At 32.8% G+C, this 9891-nt stretch overlaps 1 non-coding gene across 1 annotated transcript; it reads left to right on the top strand.

Moving 5' to 3' along the window:
- Nucleotides 1-9574: 9574 nt before the first annotated feature.
- On the top strand, nt 9575-9647 carry Trnak-cuu. Its single transcript has one exon. It is a non-coding gene; the product is annotated as a tRNA-Lys (tRNA).
- The last annotated feature ends 244 nt before the right edge of the window (nt 9648-9891 follow it).

A 9891-nucleotide genomic window follows, 5' to 3' on the forward strand; every position in this document is an offset into this window, starting at 1 on the left:
GATCTGCCTATAAATAATCAAGCAAGCCATCGATATCGACCGACGGCTGGCACAAATCGATTAATTAAAATTTATTAAAACGCTCTCGTATAACCATAAATGAGAATAGAGTCAATAAAAAAAAAACAAACTAAAGGCAATATTTTTAATTGTTGAATATAAACCGGTTTTTATTTATACTGGAAATAGCAGACGTGAGAATAGATTCGAAGATAAGCAATAAGAATTTCAATATGCGACATTCACCATAACAATTATAACAAAAAGAACGGCCTGTAAACTTCCCACTGCTGGGCTAAGGCCTCCTCTCCCTTTGAGGAGAAGGTTGTTCTAATGCGCTTGGCGGAATACACATGTGGCCGAATTTGTATGAAATTAGACACACGCATTTTTCCTCACGATGTTTTCCTTCACCGCCGAGCACGAGATGAATATAAAAACAAATTAAGCACATGACTATTCAGTGGTGTTTTCCTGGGTTTGAACCCGCATTCATCGGTTAAGATCCAAGCGTTGTAACAATTAAATTATATAAGTATCATAACAGCGTATCCCTGTAAATCAACATAGGACATTTCACAAGTGAAATACGAAGTGAGTTCTTATAGCTATTCTATAAAAAGTTCCTTCATAATTAAAGCTGCCTTAATCAAGAATAAATTCGATTGGTAGACTTAGTGCGAAAAGACGGACAGGTTACCATTTCTTAGTAGATATTCCGGTGTAATAGACGTCCTATGCACCGGCGAGTCTAACTTTAGTACTACCTTTAAGTAAATAAATTGATTAATATATAATCATGAATGTTTATTAAATTCTACTAATTCTATACGAACAGATAAAAGGTTTGTTTTTTATATACGACGAAAACAATGAATGTTTTCGTAAACATATATGATTAATACATACAATGCATATGTGATATAACAATACCTATTGTAATTAGACACAATATGATGTAGTTTTAAATCAAAAGACAATGTAAAATATATCAATATATAACAAATAAACTAGGGCATGGACTATTGGCATATAAAGATTCAATAATGTTTTTCTTTAATGGCATATTATAATGCCAATAATTAAGTACAAATTAAGGACGAAGGGCTCACACGCATCTCCGAAGTCAATGTTACAGAACGAACGACCACCCATAATAACTTAACTCATACAAAGATACATCTCGATATATTTTCCATTAAATATAAATGAGGAAAACCGCCGCCGTAGCGCTGAAGCGATTACATTACAGACGAAGCAATTAATCCTCGGTGTTTTTAATAACAATTTATTACGTTTATGATTCAGAGACGGCGTTTAAGGAAGACGCGTTACAATTGCTTGATAATTTTTGAAAAATATCAACCATAGTCTATAAACATCGATCAGTCATCTCATTGTCTCTGAACAATGAATTGCTTCTGTATTCGTTACTTGTATTACTGAACCGATATTGATAATATTTTGTTAATGTATGTATGCATGTGATACTGTACTGTTATACGATTCTTTATGTTAGTTAAATGTTTGTAATTGTGTATCTATAACATTGTAATATAATTATTGGTATCAATTTATATATACATAAATGAACCAGTTATTTCAGCTCACATTTTCATTTTGATGAAATGTCTTAACTCAAAGTCGTCTGGAATAATTTTCAGCAATCTAGGCTTTAATGCTTTGCACATATTTTTGTTTTTCGGTTCCGCTAGGTAACAATATGTTATAAGTCCTATGTTGATCCTTGGGATTTAATGTTTTATGAAAATTTCAAGAAATTCGGTTGATTGGTTCGACAGCGAAAGAAAAACAGACAAATAGACAATTTGTAAGCACTCTCGGTACCCACACTTTTATAAACCAATGGGATGGCAAATCTGACACGAAATAGTGACCAGAAATTGACAATACATGCTTTCTGATACACGGGAATATACACACTCTTGGCTGTTACTGAAAATTTTTGACAGATAACCTTCATATCAAATTTAAATATCGAATGTCGATATATCTGGCCGCGTTATACCTAGCCGCTAGACCAACGAGGCATTCAAGTTTACATACACTGACGCAGCTGCCGGCTCGTTTAAGCTGTTGCATCTGTCTGTGACCATATATGAAGTTCTTATCGTTGTGATTGATTGCACAGTCGGGCAAGGTTTAATGGAGTATTGACGGAGCCCTGCTTTATTTAGTCGAGTTTACTTTAAATATTTTTACGCTTCGATTGATAATTCATCGGATAAGTAGTACCATGCTGTGAACATGATTATTTATTAAACTTTTCCGTACATCGATATTAAAACTTTGCGATAAAATTTAAATTATAGAGGTCGAAAATTTTATATAAGTAATCACTTTATACGCTAAATAAATAATATTATCTGATTATATTTTGGTTAGCTTGTTCTATCTTTATTAAATATTCTTATCCTTATAGTATATTATATTATATGTTATTTGATTTTTATTTTATGGTTAGGTAAACAGGTGCAGATAAAATAATTCGTTCTTAAGTTACGTTAAACAACAATCAGTAATACATTCATTTTTTCTAGGATAAAATAAATACCGTAAGAATTATCTAAATATAAGATTTTATTAAAAAATATACTAACTAATAATATACCCAATATCAATTAAATTAAGATGACCACACATATGACATACAAAAACAAAATGAAAATGTCATCGAAATCGGTTCAGACACTTTAAACAGTTTTACTTGGTGGTAGGGCTTTGTGCAAGCCCGTCTCGGTAGGTACTATCCACTCATCAGTTATTCTATCGCCAAATAACAGTACTCAGTATTATTGTGTTCCGGTTTGAAGGGTGAATGAGCCAGTGTAACTACAGGCACAAGGGACATAACATCTTAGTTCCCAAGGTTGGTGGCACATTGATGATGTAAGGAATAGTTAATATTTCTTACAGCATCATTGTCAATGAGTGATGGTGACCTCTTTATCAGGTGGCCCATATACTCGTCCGCCAACCTATAAATAAATTTGAAATAAAAGCTTGTAATATACGTTAAAATACAAACCAATAAATCAATAATAAATGAAATTAAAGATATTACTCATTATACGAAAAGAGTGTCCTATTCCACAATATATTCTCCCCAAGCGAAATAATTAGAATCCCGACTTTCGAACGTGACAGACATCGAAATAATACTTTTACATTTACAATATCGGTCATAAATAGCATTGAGTTATTTATCGTTGAGCTGAGATGGCTCAGTGGTTAGAACGCGTGCAACTTAATCGATGATTGCGGGTTCAAACCCAGGCAAACACCACTATATGTATATGCTTAATTTGTGTTTATAATTCATCTCGAGCTCGATGTGAAGGAAAAACCTGCATGTGTCTAATTTCATCGAAATTCCGCCACATGTGCTTTCCACCAACCCGCATTGGAACAGCGTGGTGGAATATGTTCCAAACCCTCTCCTTAATGGAAGAGGAGGCCTTATTCCAGCAGTGGGATATTTACGAGCTGTTGTTACTTTACTTTAATTTATCGCTATCGCTTCGTATAAGTGGTTGATCAACTTTACGATCGGTGACAATGTAATCAAAACTCGAAGAAAAGCTCCGGCCGAGATACGAACATTCATTTAATATTCCGTAAGACATATTGTATCTCCGATATTAATTTTAAAGCTATTAAGCTATTTAATATTCATTAGATTTCCAACGTTTAATAATAATCAATAGCTGTCCGTATAATCGTATTTATAATTTGAACGATAGGGTTGTTCCTCACAGGCAGCACTCTGCACTAAAAATCAAAATAAACTTTATTCGAGTAGGGTTTTTCACTTAATTGTAAAATGAGTAGTTTTTTTATTTATTATTTTTTTATGGTATAGTATAGGTTGGCGGACGAGCATATGGGCCACCTGATGGTAAGTGGTCACCATCACCCATAGACAATGACGGTGTAAGAAATATTAACTATTCCTTACATCGTCAATGTGCCACCGACCTTGGGAACTAAGATGTTATGTCCCTTGTGCCTGTAGTTACAGGCACTCTTTTTACTGATTTTGAATGAGACCTTTTTTTAAGCAGTGGTACCAATGACCATATATTATCTATAGTTATATCTATAACATATGTACACACGTACTTTTTACTTTACTATTATACACTCGTGTTAGACGATAACAGGCCATGGGGTACAGGATCGTTCCATCGATTTTTTGCGGCTAGACGGCCCGTAGACCATTGCGATATTAACATACAACTGTTGAAATAATATTAAAAAAAAAACATTTTTAATTGCTATAGATACCATCTGACGTGTTACTCTTTGGTTCTGTCTTGTCTCTGCATAAACGTCAGTCTTGTGCAAACAACTAACGCATTTTTACTAACAACAATACTCAGTATTGTTTTGAGTATTGTTGTGTACCGGTTTAAAATTAATGAGTCAGAATCACTACAGTAACAGAGGACATAACATCTTGGATCCCAATGTTGGTTGGGTATTTACTAGTTACTTCTTAAAACGCCTATGTGTACAAGCGATTGTGACTACTTGCCATACCTAATACCCACATAGACTCATGACCTATTTATAAAAATTATAAACTATTGACATTCAGTTCTATATGCCTGCCTGTTTTTGTATACATTACATAAAGACTATTTGCAAATTTCTTTCATGCGAGACATTTCACCGATCTTTGATAATAATAAAAAACTCTAACAAATATTTCCACAATAGCGAACAATCACCGTCAAGAATAAATAATGTGCATATAAACAAAGAAAACGGCCTCATTTTTTTTTCATGATCTAGGTATATATGTAACTAGACTAGATCAAGGCATTTGATATACTAGAATTAATGTACTCGTTAGTGGTGCTACGGGAAACTGTAAATTACTAAATAATGGTTAATTAAGTAAAACATAATAAAGCTTCGACACTTACTCAACACAGGCTTTGTGTTTAGGTTTTATTTATATTAACTCAGAGTGACTAGGACGTATTAATTATAACTCATTCGTCAGTACTTTTTGGTGGTAAGGCTATTCAAGTAGGTACCACCCAGTTATCATCGTTAAACAGCAATACATAGTATTGTTATGTCCCGATTTGAAGAGTCAGTGTAGCTACAGTCACAAAGGACATGACGTTTTAACTACCAACATTTTGACCTATAGGCGGTGTAAGGTTTTACACAGCGTGGTGACCATTTACCTGATAGTAAACGACCTACTTATACATACCCACTTATATATAAAACTGTTAAGGCATACAGCTATTGACAGATATGAAAACAGTTTTGTTTCGGTCCAAATATTCAGCTCCAAGTAACGCTTTTCACATTAGGGGGTCGGCATTAGAAATTCGCATCTCGAATTTGATGATAGTAGGGGTTGTTTCTTAAAGGGGTTGTTCCCCTCTCTCGAAATCACTCCCAACCCGCGGAAACCCATAGTTTTTTTTTAATGTGCGTTTAAAGTTACGTGTAACGGATCGATATTTTACATTATAATTAACCTTAAATCATTATTTTTATGTTTATTAGCTTTTTTCTGTATTTTATTTTAACAAATACTATATTAATTTATAGTAAAAAAAACGTGTAAAAGTTTAATTTAATTTTGTAGTGAAGCGATTCTTTTGTAAAGAAAATAATAATCACCCAGAAGATTTTACGAACATGATAATAGAATACAATATAACATAAAATATAAAAAAGATCCATTTATCGCATTATTAAATTTAGTCAAGTATATATACAGATAAATGGTTCTTATAAATTTCTAAAATATACCTATTGTTGTTTCTATTTTTCACCCAAAATTAACACAGGAGTGGCGAAGCCACTCCGGCAACAAAAATAGTAGATAGTTATAGTAGCTAAGGATAGGTTAGGTTAGGTTAGATTTTATGACCAAACGCTGCGCAAGCCGAGCGAGCGAAGCGAGCGTGCCGCGGCAGCGGCCGGCGCAGCGCCAGAAATCACATTGTATACCAATAATTGGAATTTTATATCTCTCCCCTTCCAAAATTTAACTAACAGTACGAATTTTGATGATTTTAGTATTGAAATTTAAAAATTGAAAAAAAAAAAACTAATGATTTCCGCGCGGGGGGAGTGATGGTGTAGGTACTACACCACCCCCCCTTACCCCCCACCCCTTCCCCAACCTTAAATTCGGGATGCGAATTTCTAATGCAATCCCACATTAGGTACTGCTACTACTCCAGTTACACAGGCACATAGCCTAGAGTTTGGTGGCTCTATATGAATTCCAATCCTATATCCACCAACCCACATGAGAAGCAGTTGGGTTAAGCTCTAGAGTTATCAATGAAGTGACGCCAACAGGCTATTTCTTAACTATTAAGAGATAGGATTAGACGGAAATGACTCTACCACAGCGACTTACCGAAGGTTACATTTCATTACCTCTAGTGTCGTATGTTCATAAATAATATATTGCTAATGAATAAATATTTATGTGTCAAACAAATAAATTAATTAATAAGCACTGATATCATATCGATCGTCGTCAAACGTATTAGCTATATATGGGCGTATCAGGACCGTCGCTTAATTCACAACGTGTAAGGTTAAATACCATCACGCAAACATAATTCATTTTCATTATGACAGGAAGGTAGGCTGGTTTCATATGTGATATTTCTACTACTGTTAAAAATTCAACGCGTTGTAAAGAAAACCGCTGATTTACTTATGAAACGTTTGATGAACGCTGTGCAACTACGTCACATGGAAATAACGGAAAATTTGAACAAATTAATTATCTCTTCTATATTCATAATTTCGAGTAGCTCTACGACAGACCCAATGAAATCCTATCCACAATGACAGATCGTTTAAAAATAATGATTTTTATTTGACCATATACATTTGCAAAATAATTGAAATATTTCGATTTAAAATTCAAGAAATTCAATGACAGTTAAGAAGTTGCGTTCAGAAAGCTGCGTCATAGTTAATAATTGTTAGTTTTCACCACCTAAATAGAAAATATTTATCTTTGATAATTAATAAATATAAAAAAATATATAAAAAGTAAACGACAAACCGTTTTTTTTTTTTCATTTAATTAGATTAAAATGAAATTACACAGATTTATTTATGATACATTTGTACATATATATTTTGAATATAATACCATAATTCAAAACTAAATTTAATTCACTTAATAAAATATCAAACAATAACAATTTTTACACTTGTCTTTCCCAGAAACGAACGGCTGTCGAGAACACTAGAATGAATATCAGATAAAATCTGTCTTAGACCTTTGTAAACTACATCATAAGACGTAATCATTTTTATTATTTTATTAAATAAATTTATAGCGATTGTACGCAATTAAATTACATTTATCAATATCAAAGACATTTTTTTTATTATAGATGTATGGGATTTAATGAAACTAGGCAAAGTAAAATCCTTGGTGTATCCTTCTAAATGTTTAAAATATATTTTAAACCGCGAAAAAACATACATAGATAAGGGACGTCGTCAAAACAAACAAACTCGCAGTTTATGTTGCCAAATATAAAAAAGGAATAAATAAAGCAGGCGTTCTTCCCACCATTTCAGGCGGTCATGACTTTTACAGTTATTATTTTTAATTTCAAACCGTATAAGTTTGTGCCATTGTCATACTCCAATAATAAAAAAAAATTACACAAAACTTACCAAGTGTAATTTATGCCAACAATTCTAAATACTTACAGATGTAACTCTTGTAAACTCGATATAAACAACGCAGTGGGCGGACAGTGTTATTTTAAACAATAATTTACTATAGACAACGGTTTATTTGATTTATTAATATACATTTAGGCCTCAACTAATACATAGGCATTATAACAGCTAGTTAAAGTCAATAGAATATAACCTAAAATATGAATTCCGTGCTTAAATTTCAAATATCGAAGAGGTTCGATATTTGAAATAATTAAATTCAATGTCGGAAATTATTAAACTATTTCGCTCTTAAAAAGCGTCTAGACACACCATTAAGATGCAAGATATTAAATTATTTAGGTACTTACCTATTTCGGAAGAATGCTCGAGAGTATTGCGAGGTTTTCTTATAGTATTTTTTAACAAAAGACTGACGACGGATTTTCGCGTCATAAAAATTCGTTGCACATTTGACGAAGCACAGAGTATTCATTTGCTAATTAATTAACAACATTGCATACATCAAACAAAATCTGTAATTAATAAACTAAGCAACTGAATCTCGAGAGCATGAAAGGCGAAAGCGGATAGAGGTGCAAAATGAAACGCAGAAATCGCGTCTGCGCGAGCGTATGCGTATTGACGGATAAATCAATGTGTATTGTAGTGTATTCGCGCGCTTTCACGATCGTTCAAGCGCGGGCTCGAGCAAAAAGACATTATTTGCTCGTCGTCTCGTATATCTGTTGCTTCAAATTAACTGTGAATGACTATATTATACATTGTATCTGTGATTACATTCCCATTATAAAGCTTTTGAATTGTCATGTTATACCGTTGAATTTAATTAAATTTAATAAAGCTACAGTAAATTCTACCGGGAAGAATTGTTAAAAACTTAGTACTTACTATTTCCCACCATTTTAATTACAGAGTATGGTTGTAAAGTAATATTTATCATCCCTAGATATTATTAAATTCTAAGATCCGCTTTCTTATCATTAATATTATCTTGTATTGAATAATATTCCTTATTTTAATAGTCCAAGTTAAACCTAACAGAGGAATATTATTATAGAAACGAATACCGTGTCCCAGGAAGGATGTATTAACTCTGCGAGACCGGAAACTAGGTGTTATTAGTTTACCTGTCCTTCTCGCGTCACAATGCATTGATCATCGCCGCTTCTCCCAAAATGAGGTATATTATTGTAAAAATATATAATATTGTTGTATACCTACTGTGAGCAAATGTAAGAATACCATATATAATTTTAAAAAATCTCGGTGGGATTTTATTCGGCTCAATTCATATTATATGATGTTAAATACTATGGGGAATGTTTTTCTCAAATATTATTGTAAAAATATTCAATAATTTATATGTCCTCAATTTTAGATCACATCTCAGAATCAAAAATCAATAAGTATCAATGTGGAATTCCATTCGTAGGTACTTTTAATTATAAAAATATATTTTTTTATTGTAAATGTAAGGTGTTAATGATAAAATAATAATTTATTCGTCTACATAACTTTCGCCTTCGAACAAAATATTTTACATGACATATATTGTCAAAACAAATGGCATTCAAAATGTCGATATACGTTTTCCTTAAGTTAACCATTGTGTTTGTTTATCAATAGTTGAAAGCAATTTGTTAGACGTTATACTTGAATTGGTAATAATAGCGGAAAGTTCAACAAACTACCGTCCGTACCGTAAATACAATACATAATACTCGCGAGGAGTGTAGGCGTTGCTTTAACAATTTATTTACTTTAACATATATATGTAATGATCTGTGTTATTTATGCTTACAGCGTAAACTAATATTATATACGAATGTACAATTTCATCACACGATCACAAGCCCGGCTAGCTCAGTCGGTAGAGCATGAGACTCTTAATCTCAGGGTCGTGGGTTCGAGCCCCACGTTGGGCGACAATTTTTTTTTCTCACATTTTTAATTTTTCATTCTATTTATATTATATAAACTATAAGAAAGCTATTGATTATATACAGTAGATAGATTATTTATAAATTGTTCAGTTAACAATGAGTCAATTTTTGACGACCTCCATGGTCGAGCGGTGAGGAGACCGGTTTTCATGAGTTCGCCACTCCGAGGTCCTGGGTTCGATTCCCGGCTGAGTCGATGTAGATTACCATTAGTTTTCTATGTTAT

Source organism: Vanessa cardui, chromosome 24 (genome assembly GCF_905220365.1).
Source record: "Vanessa cardui chromosome 24, ilVanCard2.1, whole genome shotgun sequence".
NCBI lineage: Eukaryota > Metazoa > Arthropoda > Insecta > Lepidoptera > Nymphalidae > Vanessa > Vanessa cardui.